This window comes from Panthera onca, chromosome A3 (assembly GCF_046562875.1).
Source record: "Panthera onca isolate mPanOnc1 chromosome A3, mPanOnc1 haplotype 2, whole genome shotgun sequence".
Classification (NCBI taxonomy): Eukaryota; Metazoa; Chordata; class Mammalia; order Carnivora; family Felidae; genus Panthera; species Panthera onca.
The window spans coordinates 117314358-117334915 of record NC_138341.1 but is presented as its reverse complement, the minus strand read 5'-3'; the positions used below and the strand labels follow the sequence as shown (position 1 = coordinate 117334915).

At 49.8% G+C, this 20558-nt stretch overlaps 1 protein-coding gene across 7 annotated transcripts in view; it reads right to left on the bottom strand.

Moving 5' to 3' along the window:
- Positions 1-20558, bottom strand: part of DLGAP4 (DLG associated protein 4) — a 199059-nt gene that overhangs the window by 89080 nt on the left and 89421 nt on the right. The window contains exon 3 of one of the 7 annotated variants that reach the window (XM_060617109.3): positions 9828-9975. The exons of the other annotated variants lie outside the window; for them this stretch is intronic. The gene's annotated coding sequence lies outside the window, so the exon portion shown is untranslated. The remainder of the gene's footprint in view (positions 1-9827; positions 9976-20558) is intronic. 7 annotated transcript variants of the gene reach the window in all.

The following is a 20558-nucleotide window of genomic DNA, read 5'->3' as shown; positions in this document are numbered from 1 at the left end:
TAGTGTCCCCACATCAGTAAAATGCTTTGACATAACCCAATGGGGGCTCATGACACACACCTGGGCATCTCCTTAAATTCTTCCCTCTTCTGACTTTCTATGTCCTTCCCCTAGTAACAATCTCTGCTGTGCCTGAAAATGGTTCCACCCCTGTCTCACTTCCTACAGTCTAGGTGGAACCAGCCCTGTCCCAGAACCCCAGGAGTGGACACATGACCCAGGTCTAACCTATCAGCCCTTCATCCTTGAGTACTGATTGGCTCAGAGATGGAAATGGGATCTTTGCTAGCCAATGAGAGTTGGTCCTGGGATTATGGCTGGATTATTCAGGAAGATGTGTCTTACTCTTCAGAAAGAGGGCTGCTGTGCTTGTCAGATGTCAGCCTGGAGTCTTTTGTCAAAAAATCTTGCTTAAGTCTCAGATATTGGAGTCAAGAGACTTTTTGCTTAGTCTGAGTTGGGTTTCTGTATCTTTCAACAAAGAGCCTGACAGATACTGGCCTCCCATCCAACTGATCACTATAGCAGTGGCTGTGGGTGCTTGCCCATATCTCCCATGGACTCATCACTGTGGTGCCCAACAGACTGACTCCCAACCAGCAACATCTGCATCCCTGTGGGAAGCAGGGGAGCTTTCTCTAGCAGCTGGAGCCTGTTCTGCCCACATGTGGCTGGCAGGAATTGCCACAGTCTTAACAACCTCCCCTCCCCCAATCTAGCTACAACTCTCAACCAGTGTTGGAGAGCTGGTGTATAAATACCCCAGCTCCTCTACTCCTCAGGTGGGACAACAGAGGAATGGGCTCTACACTGACTCCTGGAGCTGCCCAGTGGCACTGAGCTCCAGTTGCTTGCAGTGGTCACTCTCTTCATTGGCTACCTCCCCTTCCCTGACTTACCTCTTCCCTTCCACGCTGTGCTGCCTGTTTCCAAATGAAGTACTTGCACTTGAATCTTTGTCTCGGGCATGCTTCTGGGAAACCCCAGCTATGATAATCACTGAGTCACAGTGATTCTGCCTCAGTTATGTACCCTGATGCCGTCTCCTCTCTGTATCCTCTGCCTATGTCACTCCCACCCCTCACCTGGAAATCTGTACAGCCTTCTCCCTGGTCTCTCTGTGTCCACTCTAAAACTCCTACTATTCAGGTTCCAAACTGCGGCTGGAATGATATTGCTAAAATGTCAAAGCAATAGTGTTCTTCCTCTTCAGTGGCTCCTCTTGGCTCTTGGGACAAATGCTTGACTCCTGAGCTTGGCATTCAAGGCCGTTGGAGAGATAGTCTCTGGAGACCTCTAACCCTCAGCTCCAGCCACGTGGCTTACTGGTGCTAAAGAGTGTCAGCCTGGGGAAGGGACAACTTAAGTTCTCACAGCAAGGCCACTCCAGGCCTGTTATCTGGATTTCTTGACTCAACCCAGGCCCCAGCCCCCTGACCCTCCTGGTCTACAGTGGAAGAGGCCAAGATTGCCAGCTGAGAAACAGAGTGTGAGGAGGGTGGGACAGCATGAGGAGGTGCCTCAGCAGAGTGGAGGTCGCAAAGGCCCAGCATGGTCTAGTTTCTGCCGGTTTCTCCAGCTTCGTCCCTGTCCCCTGCTCCCCATGCCAACCAATGTCATTGCCTTCCTGGATTTTCTTCATAGTTCTCATTGCTCTTGGAAACTCTCACATGTTCCTTGCTTGCTAATTTATGATACATTGTCCCCTGGATCTGTTCTGTCCAAAATGGTGGCCACTAAGCCACATGGGCTATAGAGCACTTGAAATGGAGCTAGTGCAACTGAGGAGCTGAATTTTTAATTTTAATTAACTTAAATTTAAATACCACATGTGGCAAGTGGCTACCGTAATGGACAGTATAGTTCTAGAACTTCAAATGCACCTCCAGGAAGAAATCTCCTCCATCTCCCCCTATTAAAGCTGGGGTCCAAGATACTCTCTTCTAATGTCTTGCCCACATTTTTTAGTTGGAAACTTAATTCACTGATTTTATGATCTTTTATATTCTAATAAATGTGTCATTGGAAAGGCTAGACATTTCCCCCTGAGTACCTATTTGGCTGCATCTCACAGATTTTATTTCCCCACAGGTTTTTTTTCTCCTCTTTTTAAAAAAACTGACGTGAAAATCACATAACATAATATTAGTCATTTTAAAGTGTATAATTCAGTGACATTCAGTACATTCACAGTGCTGTGTAACCACTACCTCCATATAGTTCCAAAATATTTTCGTAACCCAAAAGAAAATCCAGTCCCCAATGAGCAGTCCCTGCTCCATCCTTCTCCTGGCCCCTGGCAGCTGAGCCACCCAGGCACCCCCCACCTTTAAAAACATGTTTTAAAATTCTGTTTAACTTTTTGAGGAAATCCCAAACTGTTTCCCACAGTGGCCCCACCATTTTACATTCCTAACAGTAATGTATGGGTTCCAATTTCTCTACCTCCTCACCAAGTTATTTTGCTTTTTTTTTTTTTTTTTAAATTATACCCATCTTAGTAGGTATGAATTGGTATCTCATTGTGGTCTTGATTTGCATTTCCCTGATGACTAATGATGTTGAGCATTTTTTCATGTGTTTATTGGCAATTTGCATATCTTCTTTGGAGAAATGTCTATTTAAGACTTTCGCTCATTTTAAAATTGGATGATTTGCCACTTTTGTGGTTGAGTTGTAGGAGTTCTTTATATATTCTGGATATTAAACCCTTATCAGATATATGATTTGCAACTGTCTTCTCCCGTTCTGTCCCTATAGGTTTAAGTTTTTGTGTGTGTGTTTTTAAATATTTATTTATTTTGAGTAAGAGAGAGCAGAGAGAGAGAGAGAGAGAGAGAGAGAGAGAGAGAGTGTGTGTGTGTGTGTGTGTGTGTGCAGGTGCAGGGGAGGGGTAGAGAGAGAATCCCAAGCAGGCTCCATGCTGTCAGCACAGAGCTTGAGGCAGGACTCGTACTCACAAACCGTGAGATCATGACCTGAGTGGAAATCAAGAGTGGGACGTTTAACCAACTGAGCCACCCAGGTGCCCCTCCCTACAGCTTTTAAATAGGTAGTATTTTTCAACTTTCCCTAGGCTAGCCACTCACCCTTTCCTTGCTCATTAGCACTGATGTCCTCCCTTCCCCCCAGCATCCCCTGGCCTGTCAGTTCTATAATGAGTCCATGTTCCCACAACCTCCTTGTGGGCAAGGACTGGTTCTACTCATCTGGGGGACAGAGGAACGAGAAACAATCTGGAGATGGACACGTAGTGGAAACTATGATGGCTGCCCACGATTGAGGCACTTACATCTCCAGCTGCCAAGAGAACTGGCTGCTTACAGTTCACACGGGGTACCTGGTACCTACTAGCACTTGCTCTCAGCTAAAGGGAGATGCCTTACCCAAGGTTACACTCCTTCTCAGAGCAGCCAGCAGCCAGTAACTGGTTGATGTGCAGGCACCAAAGCTTGACCCTCTTGCCCAATTCAGAACAACCCTGAAGGGCCACCCCAGCTCCAGAGCTGCCCATGGGATCAGCAGAGGCCTTTGTTGTAACTACATCTCCATTCAACTCCTCCCTCTGCCCAATCCTGTGCTCCTCACCTCAGAGTCAGTTTCCTGGGGAACCTGACCCTAAGACAGGACATAACTGGGTTCTACTGCTTTCCCTCCTCTCCGAGGGACATTCGGCAATTTAATCACTCCCCCTAGGCCTCGGTTTCCTCTTCAATAACATGGGGAAGAGGATCCTTACTTTTCAAGAATAGCATGAGGATTAATTGTGATATCATATGGGAAGCATCTGGCACTTAGGGCTCAATAAACATCAGTCATACTCCCCTCCTCACCTCATTGCACTTCCTGGGGACAGGCCAATGCTTCCAGTACAGAGACGCTACATAGCATCATGGCAAGTGCAGGCACCTGTACCTGCATTCAAATCCTGGCTCTGCTCTTGCTGCAACCTTGGACTGGTCACTCCGGGCCTCAGTTTCCACCTCTAGGCAGCGGGGGTTTGAGTGAGGGTTATGTGGGCATCTGGTCATGCTGATTCCCTTTGAACACTCTTGGTCAGAGTTCCTGGGACACTGGGTACCAGCCCATCAGCCACCCAACGCCCAGGGGTGGCAGGAGCCTCACCTTGGGGAGGTCTTAAAATAGGCAGGCCTCGGCCTTGCCGGGGAAGCAGCTGGCTGCCTCACGCTGCCTTTGTCTCTGAGCTATACTTAGGCCCATCCGGGTGCCCATAATTATCTCTCATTAATATAAGCCTCATTGCCCTCACGGAAACATGAAGGAACCAGCGGAGCTGCTGCCTCCCTGGGAACACTCCCTGCTCTGTGGTGCAACCGTGTCTGCTGTCACTACCCTCATCTGCACACAGTGGGGGCTCCCTGCCCTACCCCAGCTCATTCTGGAGCCTGAGTTGGCCTGTGAGCTTAATTAGGGACGAGGCCAGGAATGGAACCCAGCATGACTCTTCCTGAAGCAAAACTCACCTGATTGCATCATTTCCCTAATCTAGGACCTTCTGTGGATCCTCTTCTCTCCTCAGTTCAAATTCCTTGGCGAGGCAGTCAAGACCCTTGCTGATGTAACCCCAAACCCCCACATTAACAAGCCCACTTCCCCTCTTGACAGAGCCTCCCCTTAACCAGCCCAAATCCCTTGCTATTTCCTACTTATATCTTCTGTATTTGGTGGTACCAGCAAGGCTGGTTTTGTCTAAGATTGAGTTAACAGAGATCGACAGTCGAAATGAAGGGAGGGGATAGTTCTCTTCAATGCTGAACCCTGTGGTTAAGAGATAGAGAACTAGAGCAGGGCATGGGAGGGTGAGCCAAGTGATGAAAGGCTGGAAATGATGTGGGTGGAATGGTAGAACATTCTGGGGATGTTCACAGCAGTCCACGGAGGACATAGCCACTGCCATAGGCATGAAGGGAAGTGTGGAAGGAGAAGGAAGAATGGTTCTATGGAGTCTCCAGGGCCTTGGTATTGCCTGGGGCAGGGATGGAGGTGGAGGTAGGCTGTGTTACACTGTGACTTCATCTCTGGGTGCCCCTCCCATTCTCCTCCTCTATTCCTTGCCACACCTGCACTATCTCTTGCTGGCTTCTCCTCCTCTGACCTCTGAGTGCTAGAGGAACTGGGTGCTCTTTGCTTCTCTCTACCCTCTCTCTCCTGCTGATCTCATCCAGACTCATGGCTTTAAACACCACCTATATCTGACAACTCCTAAATTTACTTCTTCCGCCAGTCTCTCTCAAACACCAGACACCTATCTCTGCCTCCCTGACATCTTGCCCTGGATGTCTGACAGGTCCAAAATCGAATGCTTGATCTCCCACCCACCCCAACCTGTTCCTCCCACAGTCTATCCCAATTCTGCTCATGACAACACCATCCTCCTGCTCACTCAGGTAAGAAACCTCAGGATCATCCTTGACTCCACTTTCTCCTACCCCTATACCCCATCAAACAGCAAACGCTTCAAAACACTCCACCTTCAAGATATTCCAGAGTCCCACCCTCGCAGCCCTGCCTAGGGTCAGGCCCCCATCGTCTCTCACCCAGACGACAAGACTCCCATGGCCCTTAGACTAAAAGCCAATCTTCTTACTCATCTTGTTTCTTCTTGCTTTTCCAACCTCATTTCCTGCCCTACTCCCTCGGGCCTCCATCCTGTTCCTTGAACACAGGTCATTAACTCCCATCTTGGGGCTCTTGCCCTGCCTGTGTGTCAGAAATGCTCTGTCCCCCTTAACACCACATGACTAGTCCTTTGCTTCATCAAGTCTCAGTGCACAGGCTACCTCTGCAGAGAGGCCAGCCCTGACCTCCATCAGGAGCAGCACCTCACCTGCCAGCCCTCTGCTGCATCGCCCAGATTTAGGTGTGACAGAGTTTGGAACAGTAGGGACAGGGTCTTTGTCACTGTTGTGTCACTAGCACCCAGCATTGGGTCTGGACACAGGAGAGGCTTATGCAGCTTTTGCTAAATCAAAGACTGGCAGAAGGTCTTGAGATATGCCTTGAAATGATGAAGACAGTGAGGCAGCTCCAGGATGGCGAGTCTTCAGCTCCAGCTAATCATAGCGATCATTTATTGAGTGCTTACTGTATACTAGGTGCTTCCCATATGTGAACTCATTTAATCCTCACTGCAGCTCTCCTGGTGGGGATGAGCAGTACGCTCTGGTAGTCAGGCTCCAAATGCACCCCAATGATCCCCATCTCCTGGAAGTCATGTTCCTGTGTATGCACCCCTTGCCACTCCCCTGCCGCGAGACGAGTCAGGGTTGACTAGATAACCAGTAGGATATTGTGAAAATGACCGAGTATGACTTCTGAGGTAGGTCAGAATGGACACTGCCTTGCTCTCTTGGATCACCAGCCTTGGGGGAAGCCAGCCACCATGTTGTAAGGACACTAAGCAGCCCTAAGGAGAGGTCCACATGGGGAGGAACTGAGGCCTGCCGACAGCCAGCACTAACTGCAGAGCCTTGTGACAAGCCATCTTGGAAGCAAATCCTAAGCCCCCAGTTAGGACCTGGGATGAGAACAGCCCAGGCCAACAACTTGACTGGAACCTCACGAGAGTCGCTGGGCTAGAACCACCCACTGAGGCTGCTCCTGGGTCCCCGACTCTTAGAAACTGTGTGAGATAATACACATTTATTGTTTTCAGCCACTGGCAAGTGTTGGTATAATTTTTAATGCAGAAATAAGTAATAAGCCCACGAGAAAAAGCACCTCAAATGGCTAAAGTCAATTGCCCTAGGCCCCTTAGCTGAAGGGGGGAGGGTGGGCCCTGGTGTGAATCAATCTGACTCCTGAGGCCACATTCCATGGCTTTGCCCACAAGGCTGAGGTTCCAGGATCCTTTTCATCTATGACAGCTCTGTTATGCTGATGAATTCAAGGTCCATATTGCTCCCAGCCTAAGTCTGTGTCCATAGCAACTGTTTGAAAAGCGTAACATTCAATCAACTGGTTGTTGGTCAATAAGATGGCAGGCAATGGCTCCAGCTGCTCAGGACATGTGGCCGACATTGTCGCCACTGTCCTCAGAGCAAGGGCTTCCTCCTCTGCTTGAAGCTGAATTCCTGTGCTGCCCATCCTGACGGTGAACTCCGAGGGGCACAGATTTGGGGCTGAGGGGTTCTGTGGTGACAGGCTGCTTCCAGGCCTCTCTGACACCACACCCCATTTAAACCTGCCTAGGCTCAGCTGAGGCTCCAGAGGTCACAGACCAACCTTGCCCCAGCCCTGCCCCCAGTGCTCATCTTTGTGTGGTAGATATGGAAAAAACAGAAGGACACAGGCCTAGACCCACAGAACAAAGGGACGATAGAGGCAGAACCACAGAGTCAAAACCCATAGAATCACTTTACCCAGTTCCCTTAAACTCCTTCAAGGTCTCCCCTTGCCCTCAGGCAAAACGCCAGCCTCCTCTTACTGACTCAGCCACCCTTGGCCTCCTCATTTGTTATTTCTCCAGCATCCCCAGCTCTTTCCTGCCACAGGGTTTTTACACATGCTGTTCCCTCTGCCTGAACATTTTTTCCTTTCAACTCTTCACATATCTGGCTGCTTCTGTTGATTTGAGTTTCCGCTCAAACATCACCTCCAAGGGCTCTTTCCCTGACTCTTGTGTCTAAGATGGTTCCCCCATCCCACCCTACTTTCTCTCTTGACCCCCTTCTTGATTTCCTTCAAGGCACTTCTCAGGATCTCTACTTATTCTGCTTGGTTCCTTGTGCACTTGATTAATATCCATCTCTTCATGGTCTGTGGGCTCTGAGATTGACGGGAAGGGTGGGGACACCAGGTCTGTTTCATTTTCCATGCTATCGCTGGTACTAAGGACAGAGCCATCACCAAGGAGGCGCACCACAGCAGCTGCTAAATGAATGGGGTAGTCAGAGCCTCAGAGGCAGAGGCACTGGAGAGAACTGGAGCTGCCCAATGGAAGAGAAGGTTGTTGACTGTCAGGCTGCCCCACACCCCTTTCTTGCTTCTTCTCCATGTCTGGGGCCCAAATGGGCTGGTCTGGTGTTTGTGTTTCTGTTCCCCAGAACCTTCTTGAAAAATGCTCTGTCCCTAGCCTCTTCCCCTGCTTAATACCTTTGAAGCTCAGAAGAGATATCCCTTCCTCCAAGAAGTCTTCCTTGATCTTGCAGATGGGGGTGGGGTAAGGCCTTCTCTGAGTTCCCCTCTGATGGGAGCTACCACCCTAAGTACTCACAGATGGCCCCAACTGTCTCTGTACCAGAATCAGGACCCTGCACAGAGCTGACACTCATAATGTTCATGTATGAAGACGATGACATACATCCTGGTTTGCCCAGGTTCTGCCTGTTGCCCTGCAGTCCCTGATGGCTAGTGCCCTGTTTCATTCTCAAAAATGTCATGATTTAGATGATGAATTATATGCTCACCCATGCAAGAAGGAACATGGGTCTGTTGCTGAGATGGAGTAAATGAGTCTGGTCTGAGATTCTTCTCTGGATTTCCAAGCCAAGACTGCCTCAATCTCAATCCATAGGAATCACAGTCACCCTGCCCTCACCTAGGTAGGAAAAAACTGACTGGGGGAGATGAGAGGGTGATGATCACAACTGCCTCCCTCCCCTCTACCTCCAGACCTCACCCGGGGGCCACCACCAGACACTCCGGGCCTCAATGCCTTGTTCCAGTCACTCCCTGCAGTGGCCCCAGGAAGGGCTGAGGACAGACCTCCCCCCACCCCCAGGCAGTGCAGTATGGAGACTATGAATATGGGCTCTGGAACAAGCCTCCTCAAGTCTGAATCCTGGTGCTGTGTGTGCCTGAGCCAGTTACTGAACCTCCCCGAGTCCAGTGTCCTCCAGAGGCTGTCGGCTGAGATAAATGAGTTAATATAGACAGATGGCTTCGCACAGTACCTGTCACACAGTGAGTATTCTACAAGTATTCTCTGTTGCTATCCTTATCAAAAGAACCCACCATGGGCAACAGGGCTGGGCTCCATCCTTGTTCAGCCACTTGGAAGTTCAGAGAGGGGATGGAGCTTGGCCTGGATCACACAGCATGTTGGCTGCAACTGGGATCTGAAGCCAGGCTTCTGGACTCCTAGGCCAGTGTTCTCTGGAGGTGTCAAACAAATAAGGGGTGGGTGTGTTCTGGGCTGTGGGCACTTTCTAAGTGGCCCTCACATTTCCTCATGTCCCCAGAGCCTAACCGTCTAAACCTGCTCTAGCTATTTAATTAAACTTAGGGGCGCTTGGGTAGCTCAGTCTGTTAAGCGTCTAAATTCAGCTCAGGTCATGAGCTCACAGTTTGTGGGTTCAAGCCCCGTGTTGGGCTCTGTGCTGACAGCTCAGAGCCTGGAGCCTGCTTTGGATTTTGTATCTCCCTCTCTCTGTGCCCCTCCCCTGCTCTCTCTTTCTCTCTCTCTCTCTCTCTCAAAATAAATAAACATTAAAAAAAACAGCCTAAATACAAGTAAGTGAAAACTAAATTTAGTTTCTCAGTGCCACTAGCCACATTTCCACTGCTCAATGGCCACATCTGGCCAGTGGCTACCATATGCAGAGTGCAATACAGACCATTTCCATTGGCACAGATAGCACTATGGGACAGTACTGGCCTAGAACTTGATCGCTGCACATGGTGTTGCCCGTGAAGCTTACATGGGACTGGAGGGGATAGCAACGGGGTCTTACACTCTGCAGTCCCCAAAGAGCCTCTCTCAAGCCTATGAATTGTGGAATGTTCAGCACCAAACCTGTAGTATCTTGTCCATGCTTCTCATGCTGCACTTTGCTGACTAGGCTCCAGCAGGGCCTGGGACTCACCCAAGGTCACACAGCAGGTGGAGGCTGCAAGGGGCTCAGGTCTCCTGACTCTGTGCTTGCGGTGCCCTAGCACCCCACTGCTCAGGCTGAAGAATCAGTAGTCAGGCCACGTTTGGCAGAGATGCTGGTCAACAGGAATGAGTTTTTGCTGATGAAAAAAAAAGAAAAATACTGCCCTGGGATGATCGTGGGGGACAGCTGGCCACAGCCTCAGAGAGAGTTGCCCATCAGCCCCATGCATAGCTCCCCAGGTCATGCTGGATGATTATAGGGCTGGGAAGGGGACAGAGGCGAGGCTCATCCATCTTCTCCCTTTCCCATTCTAGTAAGATCTCGAAGGACCTCAATAATCCCCTTGGCTGCCATTCATTTTTTTTTTTTTGTCAGTACTTTAGCTTTATTAACTAGCTGTTAGCCCGTAACAATAACAATTGTTGTGGTGGCGCAGTAGAGAAGCTTTGCCTTGACTATCCAGTAGTGCTGAAGAGTCAGTTACCCGTACAGTGACTCTATCCTGTTTTGAGAGCTCTGGTATGCTAGGTATATCATGAGACGCAGCCTAAGCACTCCCCACCTAGCCACCTCCCTAACACAAACCTTAGTAAATGGTTTACTAACAGACTGCAATAAAGTGAGCCTCAAATCTCTATGTTCCCTATAGAAACTGGGAGCCCTCACCAAGAAAGCCCTGTAATTTACATGTTCATGGCTCCCCAGGGCAGGGATTCCTCAGTCCTGGCTGCACATTGGAATAACCTAGGGTGTTTGGCTGCCATTCAAAGCAATATTTGTTGTTGTGCTCATGGGGGCTGAGACCCTGGCTGACTCACTGTGTGGTCCCAGGCAGGTCACCTTCCCTTCCTCGGATTTCTCATTTGGAAAGTGGACATGATTATCCCAACTGTGTGGGGTCCCTGTGAGGGGACAAATGGGACTAGTTGAATGGAAGGGTGTTTGTCCACCAGGAAGTGCTAACGGAGGAAGCGAGCAGGTGTTGGATTTCATCTGACTTGGGCTGGAATCCAGCTCCACCCCTTCCCAGGCATGTGACCTCGTGCAGGTTAGTAGGCTTCTCTTAGCCTCAGTTTCTTCACCTGAGAAGAATGGACGAGCTAAGTCACTTGCTATACAATGGACTATTAGTCAGCCATAAAAAAGAATGAGGTGCTGATGCATGGTACAGCCACTGTATGGTTCCTTTATAGGAAATGTCCAGAATAGGTAAAATAATAGGACAGAAAGTGGGTTAGTGGCTGCTGGGGGCTAGGAGGAGGGGGAGTGAGGAATGACTTAAGTAGGTACTAGATCATTGTTGGGGGTGATAAAAGAGTTCTAGAAAGAGACATTGGTGACAGTTGACAACATTGTAGATGTATTTAATGCCACCGAATTGTACATTTTTAAGTGGTAAGAATGGTCAATTTGGTTAAAATGTGTGTTTCCTACCACAACTAAAAAAATTAAGATAGTTAACTTGTAGGATATTTGTAAGATTCAGCAGGAGTCTGTAGAGCACCTAGTAAAATTTCTGGTCAGTGCTCTATAAAGAGGAGCTGTGGTTGTTACATGAATTCCCAAAAGCCTTTTAAGACCTTTCTGAAGCTTATTTGTCCAGTGCTTCCTATGTATACGTTAGCACTTTCTATTAATTGTCTTGTTGAATCCTCAAATCAGCCCTGTGAAGTGCATCCTCCCATTGGCCCCATTTTATAGAGGGAGAGTTGAGGCACTGAAGGAAGTGACTTGCTCAAGGTCACACAGGCAGGATTTGAACCCAGGCAGTTTGGCTCCAGAGTCCGTGCCTCCAGTCACCTCCCTGAGCTACTTCTTAGCTTTCAGGTAACAACGTCCCATCTGTCACCAACTCCCAGAACCCTGGGCTGCGGTCAGGGGACACAACCTCTAACCGCCTGCTCACCACCACCTTCCTAGGAGAGAAGTATTAAGGGAAGGTTGTCCAGGGGACACACTGCCCTACTCTCTGGCCTCACAACTCTGAATGTGGGGCAGGCAGGCTCTGGAGGACACCTGCCCTGGCCTGTTTCATTCTGGCCCTCACTTAGGGACCATCCTGGAAGGTTGTATTGGCAAACAGCAGAACAAAATGGTCAGAATGCCACCAGCACATTTAATTCAATTCCTCCAACATTTATGGGCCTGCTTTGTGACTCAGACGGTTCCAGCCCTTAAAGATCAGGCGGCCAAGTGCAGGAGGCAGAAATACACATAGCAATTAGAAAACACATAAAAATAAATTCCAGGAAATGCCAAAGACAGGGTGAGCAACCCAGTGAAAGGAAGGATCGATACTTGCTGGAGCACCAGGAAGGCTCCCTAGAGGAGGTGGCATTTTAGCAAGTTCTCTGAAGACAGGTTCAACAGATAAAGGTATAGGGAAGAACATTTCATAAAAGAGGAAGGCATTGACAAATCAAGGTCAGAGGTGAGAGCTGGGGCAGTGCTGGAAAAATATCAAGTTGTTCATGTGGCAAGGGTGGGCTTTGAGAGGGAGGGAGAAGCAGATGTTGGAGTTCAGATCATGGAGGGCTTTGGTGGACCCCAGGGACTCTAGATTTAAACTATAGGCCACCTGCCATCGAAATAGAGCAGGGCCTCTGAGGCCACTAGCACCAGCAATCCCACTTCCAAGAATTATCCAGCAGCCTTGCCTTATGCCCGTGGGAAATGGGGGTGCAAAGAGTTCTTCCTGAAAGAAGATATTTTGAAATCTTGGAAGAAAAATAGTTTGTACTAGCAAAAGTCTGAAAACAACTCAAATGTCCAGGAGGAGACTGGATAAGCAAATTATGATCCAGTACACTATGGAATACTATGCAGCTGTGAAAAAAAAGATAAGGTTGCTCTAAGTACTGACATGAAAAGCTCTCCAAAATACACTGCTAAGTAAAAACAGCAGGGGGCAGAACAGGGTTATGGTATCTGTCTCAGTTTGGGCTCTCTCAGAAGCAGACCAATAGCCAAGGATTTGAGTCTTTTTGGGAGGTGATTCTAGGAAGCACGGGGAGGGAGCAGGAAGCTAAACAAGGCAATAAAGGGTGCATTCCTAAACTATAGGCAAGTGAGCTCCATCCCCCCCGGGAACCCTGTTTGACAGGAGAACACGCAGCTCAGTTTCCCTGCTGAGGGCCAACGGAGCTGGGGTGTGTGTATTCCTCTCCTCCTTCTGCACCTCTGAGGGCTGCCCTGGGGGCACTAACTCCCTGGCACTTCGCCCTCCCCATGTGGACTGAAAGAAAGCCCTCAGCTGGAGAGCTACAGGTGTTTCCAGAAGCAAGCAGTCAGCACCAACCAGACAGTGAGGGGAGGTGGTAGGAGTGGGCCTCCACAGCATCTGCCATGGAATGTACCAATTGTCTGTCTGGTACCAATCTGCTTATCTGTGGAAGAGCACCCAGAACACCAGAAACAGGGTGGATGGAAGAAAGGGTGGGAGAGGAACTTTTTACTATGTTTTTTTTTTAGAATAAAAAACATAAGCCTTTTATTTTCAAATAATTTTGGATTATTCCAGGTTGCAAAGAGTACAGAATGTTCCCCATGTAACCTTCACCCAGTTTCACCTAATGTTAACATTTTATGTAACAATGGTAACTGTTATAACTAAGAAATTAATGTTGGTACATTACCATTAACTAAACTCCAGACTTTATTTGGAGTTCACCAATTCCATTAACATCCTTTCTCTGTTTCAGGATCCAATCCAGGAAACCACATTGCATTTAGTCTTCAGAATTTTGATCCACGTGGATATATTATCTATTCTAAAAATTTATTAAAAATAATAAACTGCAGGTAGGAGTCATCAAAGGCTTCTGAGCAGGTGTGACCTGGCCCGAGGTCACTGGATGCCAGCGGAGAGGTGAGCCTGGGCTGTGCAAGCAGCACACAGCTCCCTGGTGCTGGCTGGTCCCTTTTCCCCAAAGACAAGGGAAGGATGAAGCCTGTAGCAGAGGCTGTGGGGGTACTGCCCATATCCCCTGGGCACTCACCTCTATCTGCAAGGCCACCTCCCACAAGCACCTGTGACTCTGTCCAAAGGAGAGCTCAGCCTATGCACAAGGCAAACAGGAAATATGGGGGAGCTGATGCCCTTAAGAGTAGCCCTCAACCCTTGACAGATGGGGAGCTGGTGCATAAACACCTGGCCTCCTTACCCCTTGGGTGCTGGTAACCCTGAGTTGCATTCCACTCTGTCTCCCAGGGTCCCCAGTTGTGCACAGAAGTACCTGCCTAAATAATCCTTTACCCGTTCCCTTTCCTTCCCTTCCCCCCTCCCTAACAAGGCCTTCCTGGGATCACCTTCCAAAAGATCTCTCAGAAATCTCTGTCTCTGGGTCTTCAGGAAAACTCCAACCCCCCCAACCCGATCCCTAGACTGTCAGTGCTCAGACCCCTGCCTCACCCCACTTCCACCCCAGCAGCTTCCCACCTGGAAGCCACACACACAGGCCCCTCTGGGGCTCCCCGAATACAACAGCTTCAGGTGCCTATGACTTTGCACATGCCGTTCCCACTGTGTGAAATGGCCTCTCTCCTTGGTTGCCTAGGGACTCCTGCTCATCCCAGCAGCCCAGCCCGAACGCCATCTCCTCTGTATTTCTCTGACCCTCGGGGGACACATAGTGAATTAGTCACCCCTCCAGCAAACCTGGAATCCTCTCTCCTGTGAGCATCTTGAGGGCAAAGATGCTCCTGAGTCTGATACACCTCACAGAGCCTGGTATACTGCAGGTGCTTACACAGCAGGCTGGTGAACAAACAAACGAACACACAAATGAATGAATGAAAGAATGCAGGAAGATGTGAACAACCATTTAGGACCATTTGAAAGGGAACACCACTCACTGAGGGCCTATTGCACTAGCCCCTTTAAGACGTGGTATCATTTGATGCTCCCACACCTCTGAGTCTGAGTTATCAGTCATTCTGAATGAAAGATGAGGAAACTGAGGCTCAGAGGTGAGGGACTTGTCTGGTAAGTAGCGGGACTAGGATTCGAACGCAGGTCTATCAGATTCCTACAGGCTTTCCACTGTCACATGCGTACCCCTGCCTGACCGCCACCACCCCCCCCCCCCGCGCCCAAACTGGAGCACAGAGCCTGGCTGGGCCCCTAACCTACAATATGAGCTCAGGCTGACCCCTGCTACCTCTGAGCCTCAGTTTCCCCATCTGCACAATGTGGGGTTGGCTGGAATAGGAAGTCTTCAAGGTCTCTTACAGTTCACACAGTTTGGGATTCCAGGGTCTGCTAGCTGATTGCCCTAGGTAAAGGGGACCTAGTCCTGTTACCCTCTCTCTTAGGGATGGGAAACGGGGTCAGGCATAGTATGTGGTAATTTCAAAGCTTGTTCAAGGTCAAGAACCATCCATGATATCCAAACATCCTGCTATGAGCCATGCTCCCCACTTTAAAGAGGAGAGTCAATGAGGGCTATCCCCCAGTTCCCCCCAACAGCTGCCCTGTCACCCCTTCCCAGTCCTGAGACCAAGACAAGCAGGACATCTGTGCCTTGTAGAGTAGAGGTGAATCATCTGGTGTGACTTCAAGGGTGAACACTTAACCTCCACCCAACCCCTTGCCAAGGCGAGGGGCTGAATGGAGGGACAAAGGGTAGAGCACCCCACTGTGTGGCCCCAGCTCCTAACAGCAACCTTCAGGAACTTCACAGTCTGAGCCAGTGGCCCCAGCCTCTTCATGGATGTCAATAATTTGCTTTGGTCATTGCCTCAGCACCTTCAAGGAAGCATCCCTGGGCTCCACAAGCTGTTCCTCCCTTGGGCCCTTCTCCCAGGGACCAGCCTGGCACAGTTTCTGGGTCCCATTTGAGTCTTGATGTCCCAGTATAGGTTTGCCAACTTTGGGGTGCCCTCACTCCACCCTCTCCCTCTCTCCCACACTTGACAGGTCACCAGGCAGTCCTAAGGACACCCTAATCCAGTCCTTGCCTCCCACCCCATATTCTCTGCACGAGTGGACCCCCATCAGCTCTGATCCAACGAGTCCCCAGTCCCCCCACAGCCTCACTGGCCCATTCACCATCATTATTAAAATAGCACATGCCCAGAATGTGTTAAAAAAAAAATAGCAAGTCTCCCTCCCACCTAGGCCCCCACCATGGGAATTTCTCCTGTGGTCTTCCAGAAATGGTCCATGCCTCCCTCGCATGTGTATACAATACTTACAATAACTAACACTCACGCAGCCTCACTATGTGTCAGACTCTGTTCCAAGCACTTTAAGCACAAACATTAACTCATTTCAACCTCCGGCAGCCCCATGATGTAGTTAAACTACCATCGACACATCCACTTCACACGTGAGGAGACTAAGGCGCCCACGATGAGCAAATTGCCCCAATGCCAGAGCTGGGATTTGAACCCAGGCCTTTCTAAGTCCAGAGTCCATGCTCTTAAACCACTCTAACATCTTCTTGACTCCAATCACCTCCTCCTTTACTAAAGAGCCTACCTTGGCTGCCTTGCTCCCCCAACTGTCAGAGCTCTTTGCAATCCTGCGCACCCCCCCACCCACTTCTGGGGCAGGATCTCCACCCCACGCCAGTGTTCGCTCTTCCCAGGCCACACTCCCTCTAGGCCATTGTTGGTGCCATTCCCTCTGCCTTGAATGCCCTTCTCCTCCCTGAGTCTGGAACAATGCCTGGCTCACACACCACCTGCTTCAGAGGCGCTTCCTGACCTGCGACTACCCCTCTGGCCTGTGACTCTGACGGCCGTCCCTTCCTCCAGGGAGCCCCTATGCCTTGCAAAGCCTGCTAGAGCACCTCTCTCGCTGTGCTGGAATGAGCTGTCAGTGTCCCCACTGGACTGGGAGCTCCCCACAAGTGGAGATGGCAGCTTACTCATTTTCCTGTTTGCTTCCTTCATTCTTTCCTTCAACAAATATTTGTAAACACCTCCCATAAGCCAGGCCAGTGCTCACCAGCAGAGCTGTGTTGTGGGGGAGACCAACATAACACACAAAAACGCCATCTCTGCATGCCCTTCCCTCTGCTCCCCTTACTCCACTCCACCCCCTCACACAGTCTCTCTAGAGAAGCTTTCAGAAAAATCTCTCTGGAAGGGGAGATGGATGAAACAGAATCCATCTTTTCAGAAGTGCAGGGATACAGCAATTACAGCCCACCAGCCCTGAGACACTGCCTTTGCCACATCAGAGGTGGCCTGGTGCCTAGAGACGGTGCCTTCTGGGGGAACATCTTGCAGCCTACCTTGGTGCCCCTTGAGGACTCTGGGGTGACCATGGGCCTCACTGTCCCCTCTTGCACGCCCGGCTCCTGACTTCACTGCTTGGGACTACTGACCTTGGGTTTGCTCTACACAGACCTGTAGGCAGGCCTACAGTTTGGATCACCAAATCCAACCCCCATTATACATGTGGGGAAACTGAGGCTTGGAGGGGCCATATGATGCTTGAACAGTACCATTTCGGTTTTATAGTCCAATCTTGTCATAGCCAGCCTCCTAGCTGGCCCTCAAAGAGTTTCATCTCTTGGTACTGATACCCTCCAAGCTAGTCCCGTCCCATACTGACTAGGGCTGACCTGAGTAATCAATAGGACATTGTGGAAATGACAGTATGTGACTTCCAGAGCTGGGTTATAAAAGACACTGCCATTTCCATTTTGCTCTCTTGGATCTCTTGCTCTGGGGGAAGCCAGCTGCCATATTGGAAAGGTCCTCAAGCAGCCCCATAGAGTGGACCATGTGGCAAGGAGCTGAGGTCTCCTATCAACAGCCCTGTGGGTGAACTGCAAATCCTCCAGCCCCAGTTGAGCCTTCAGATGACTGAACCCTTAGCAGAATCATGACTGCAACCTCATGAGGGATCCCTGAGCCGCAACCACCCAGCTAAGCTGTTCCCACATTTTCTGACCCACAGAAACCATGTGATGATAAATGTTTATTGTTGTTTTAGGCTACTACATTTTGGGGTACTTTGTTATGTAGCAATAGATAACCAACACAAATCTGCTTTGGAAACATGTTGACTTTGGCTTGCATGCTTCCAGAGGTGGGCAGCTCACTGCTTAACAAACCCATCTTCTCCATCTGAAGAGTTCAGACTATCAGCCTCTGGGTTTTCCTCCTTGGCTGAAGCTTTGCCCCCTGGGATTACAGAATATACAAACCCCTCTGCCCTGGGCTGGCCATATAGGGACTGACTCCCCTCTGGCCTCTTCCTTGCCAGCTGTATAGCTCTGAGCACAGCCACCCCACTCTCTGACCTCCTTTCTCAGAGGATGAGGCTCCAGGTTCCTACCCACTCTGCTCTCTCTTCAAGCCATGGTCCAGATCACCACACACCCGAGTGGCCAAGAGGAAGTAATACCTCCTACAGAATCTGGCAGACCCAGGTTTGAATCCCAGTTCCTTCATGTGTGTGACCTTGAGTAAATTGCTTCTCTCTGAGCCAGTATAACATATGGGTAGTAATAGAGGGTCACTGGGAGGAGTAAATGGGTTAATGTAATAATGGTGACAGCACAGTAACAGCAACTATTTCATTCACTTGGTGCATGTAATCCACCAGACATGTGACATACACTAGCTCATTTAACAGTCCTGCAGGGGAAGCCAGGTTATGCCTCATGAGGACACGACCCAGAGAAATGAAGTGACCTGCCCAGCTGGTAGGTGGTGGAGCTAAGATTTGAACACCAAGTGACAGCACCTGGGTCAAGAGATATCCTAGAGGAGGGGCAGTTCCTTTCTGCCAGCCTGTTCTCATCAGCAGAGCTCCAGCAGGGAACCTGGACTTGGTGCTTTCCCACTGGGGTGACGTGTGTCTTCCTGGCCTCGCTCATTTGCAGTTGTGAACAGTTTCACAGTTCATCTGTTGAACAGAAATGTATCGTGAACCCGACAACCTGATCGGGCCTGCCACCGTCTCCAGCTTCCTCCACGCCTCTCCACCCGTTGCTCACTCAGCTCCAGCCACACTGGTTTTCCTGATCCTCAAACTCCCCAAGTACTGTCCTACCTTTGAGACTTTTTGCTTTCTGAGCCTCTGTTGGGAATACTTTTCCCAGTTCAGACCTAGGCTTCTGGGAGGTCTGCCCTGATGCTTCAGAAAAACAGGTACGGAGGCACCTGGGTGGCTCAGTTGGTTAAGAGTCGGACTTCACCTCAGGTCTCACAGTGTGAATTTGAGCCCAATGTTGGGCTCTGTCCTGACAGTTCAGAGCCTGGAGCCTGCTTTGGATTCTGTGTCTCTCTCTCTCTCTGCCCCTCCCCAGTTCGCACTCTGTCTCTCGCTCTCTCTCAAAAATAAATAAACATTAAAAAATTAAAAAAAATAAAAGCCAGGTACCTCCTGTTTTTCTCCAACACAGCAGACTGCATCCTTTGCAAAACTCATCTCTGGCAAAAGTGGTCTTTTGCTTATGAGTTGATTTCTGCCCCTTCCTCCCAGATCACCAGCCCTGCAAGGGTGGGGATTGGCTTGTCTTGTTCACAGCTGCGTCAGTGGCTATTTGTCAGATGAATGAACAGTAGCTTCCGGTGTGCCCAGCACCTTGCTCATCACTGTGGGGGAAGGAGACGTCTAGGATGGGGGTTGTCGCAAACCCATTTTGCAAGTGAGGCCATGAAATTGTCAAGAAGGAAAAGTGACCCGCTCAAGGTCACATGAGGGCTAAAGCAGCACAGTCTCTCTGCTCAGAAACCCCTCCTTGGCCACAATTGTCTGGACCCACCAGGGAGACGGCTGGATCCTGCTTGATATTCTGCCTGGCACTGCTTGGAACGGAATAAAATATTTATCTGTGGCTGGAGGTTTGCAGAGGACATTTGAGATGGATCGCGTTTTCATGTGCCTATGAAATCTAATTGGATTCATTGTAGGATATTTGGTTTCTTGGAACAGACACATCATTTTCCCAGGGAACGGAAGCCTCTGCCACCCAGGATGGCGCGGGAACTGATTTGGCTTGATGCTGCCTGATTGGCTGGGCCCAGTTTGGGTCTCTGGTTGCTCTCAGGGCAGGTGGCAGAAGGAGCTGTGTCCCACCTCTCTGTGGGGTGGCCTGATTTCATCGGAGGTTTCCAGCCAGAGATGGCCAGCTCTTCAGACAAAGGAAGGAATTCCTCAAGAAGATCTAACAGCAGCCCCCCACCCCCCACCTAGTGCCCTATGACACACACCTGCCTGGCCTCCAAATCACCACGCCCCTCTGCACCATCTTTTTGACCCCCTTTGCTGCAGCCAACCCCTCCTGTCCCCACCATTCCTCTGCCCCAGGCACTTCGCTGGTCTCTTGCCTCCATGTTCCCTCAACTCCAAAGTGAGACATATCCTCAGGTATAAGCTTCCAGTTCTGCCTCCCACTTGCCATAGGAACAAGGGCAAGCCTCTCCCCTCCCTGGACCTCAGTTTCCCCTGAATGGAGGGCGTTGGGCTACAGAAGTAGTGTTCAGCCCCATCCAAACATATCAGACCCCAAGTCTCATTTTTATAGCAAATGCTTGGTAACGTCCCCCTTTACTATCCTGAAATGACATTCATAGATCACATGAGCTATCTCACACATAATTTAAAAACTACAATGCCCTAACTGAAATATAAAAGAAAGGTGAAAGGAAAGGAATTTATGAGCTAGCACATCATAAATCACGAATGCTGGGACACTACTCCACCATCACGAAGGAATCAGATGCTGGCACCTACACGCAGAATCGGTGACAGTT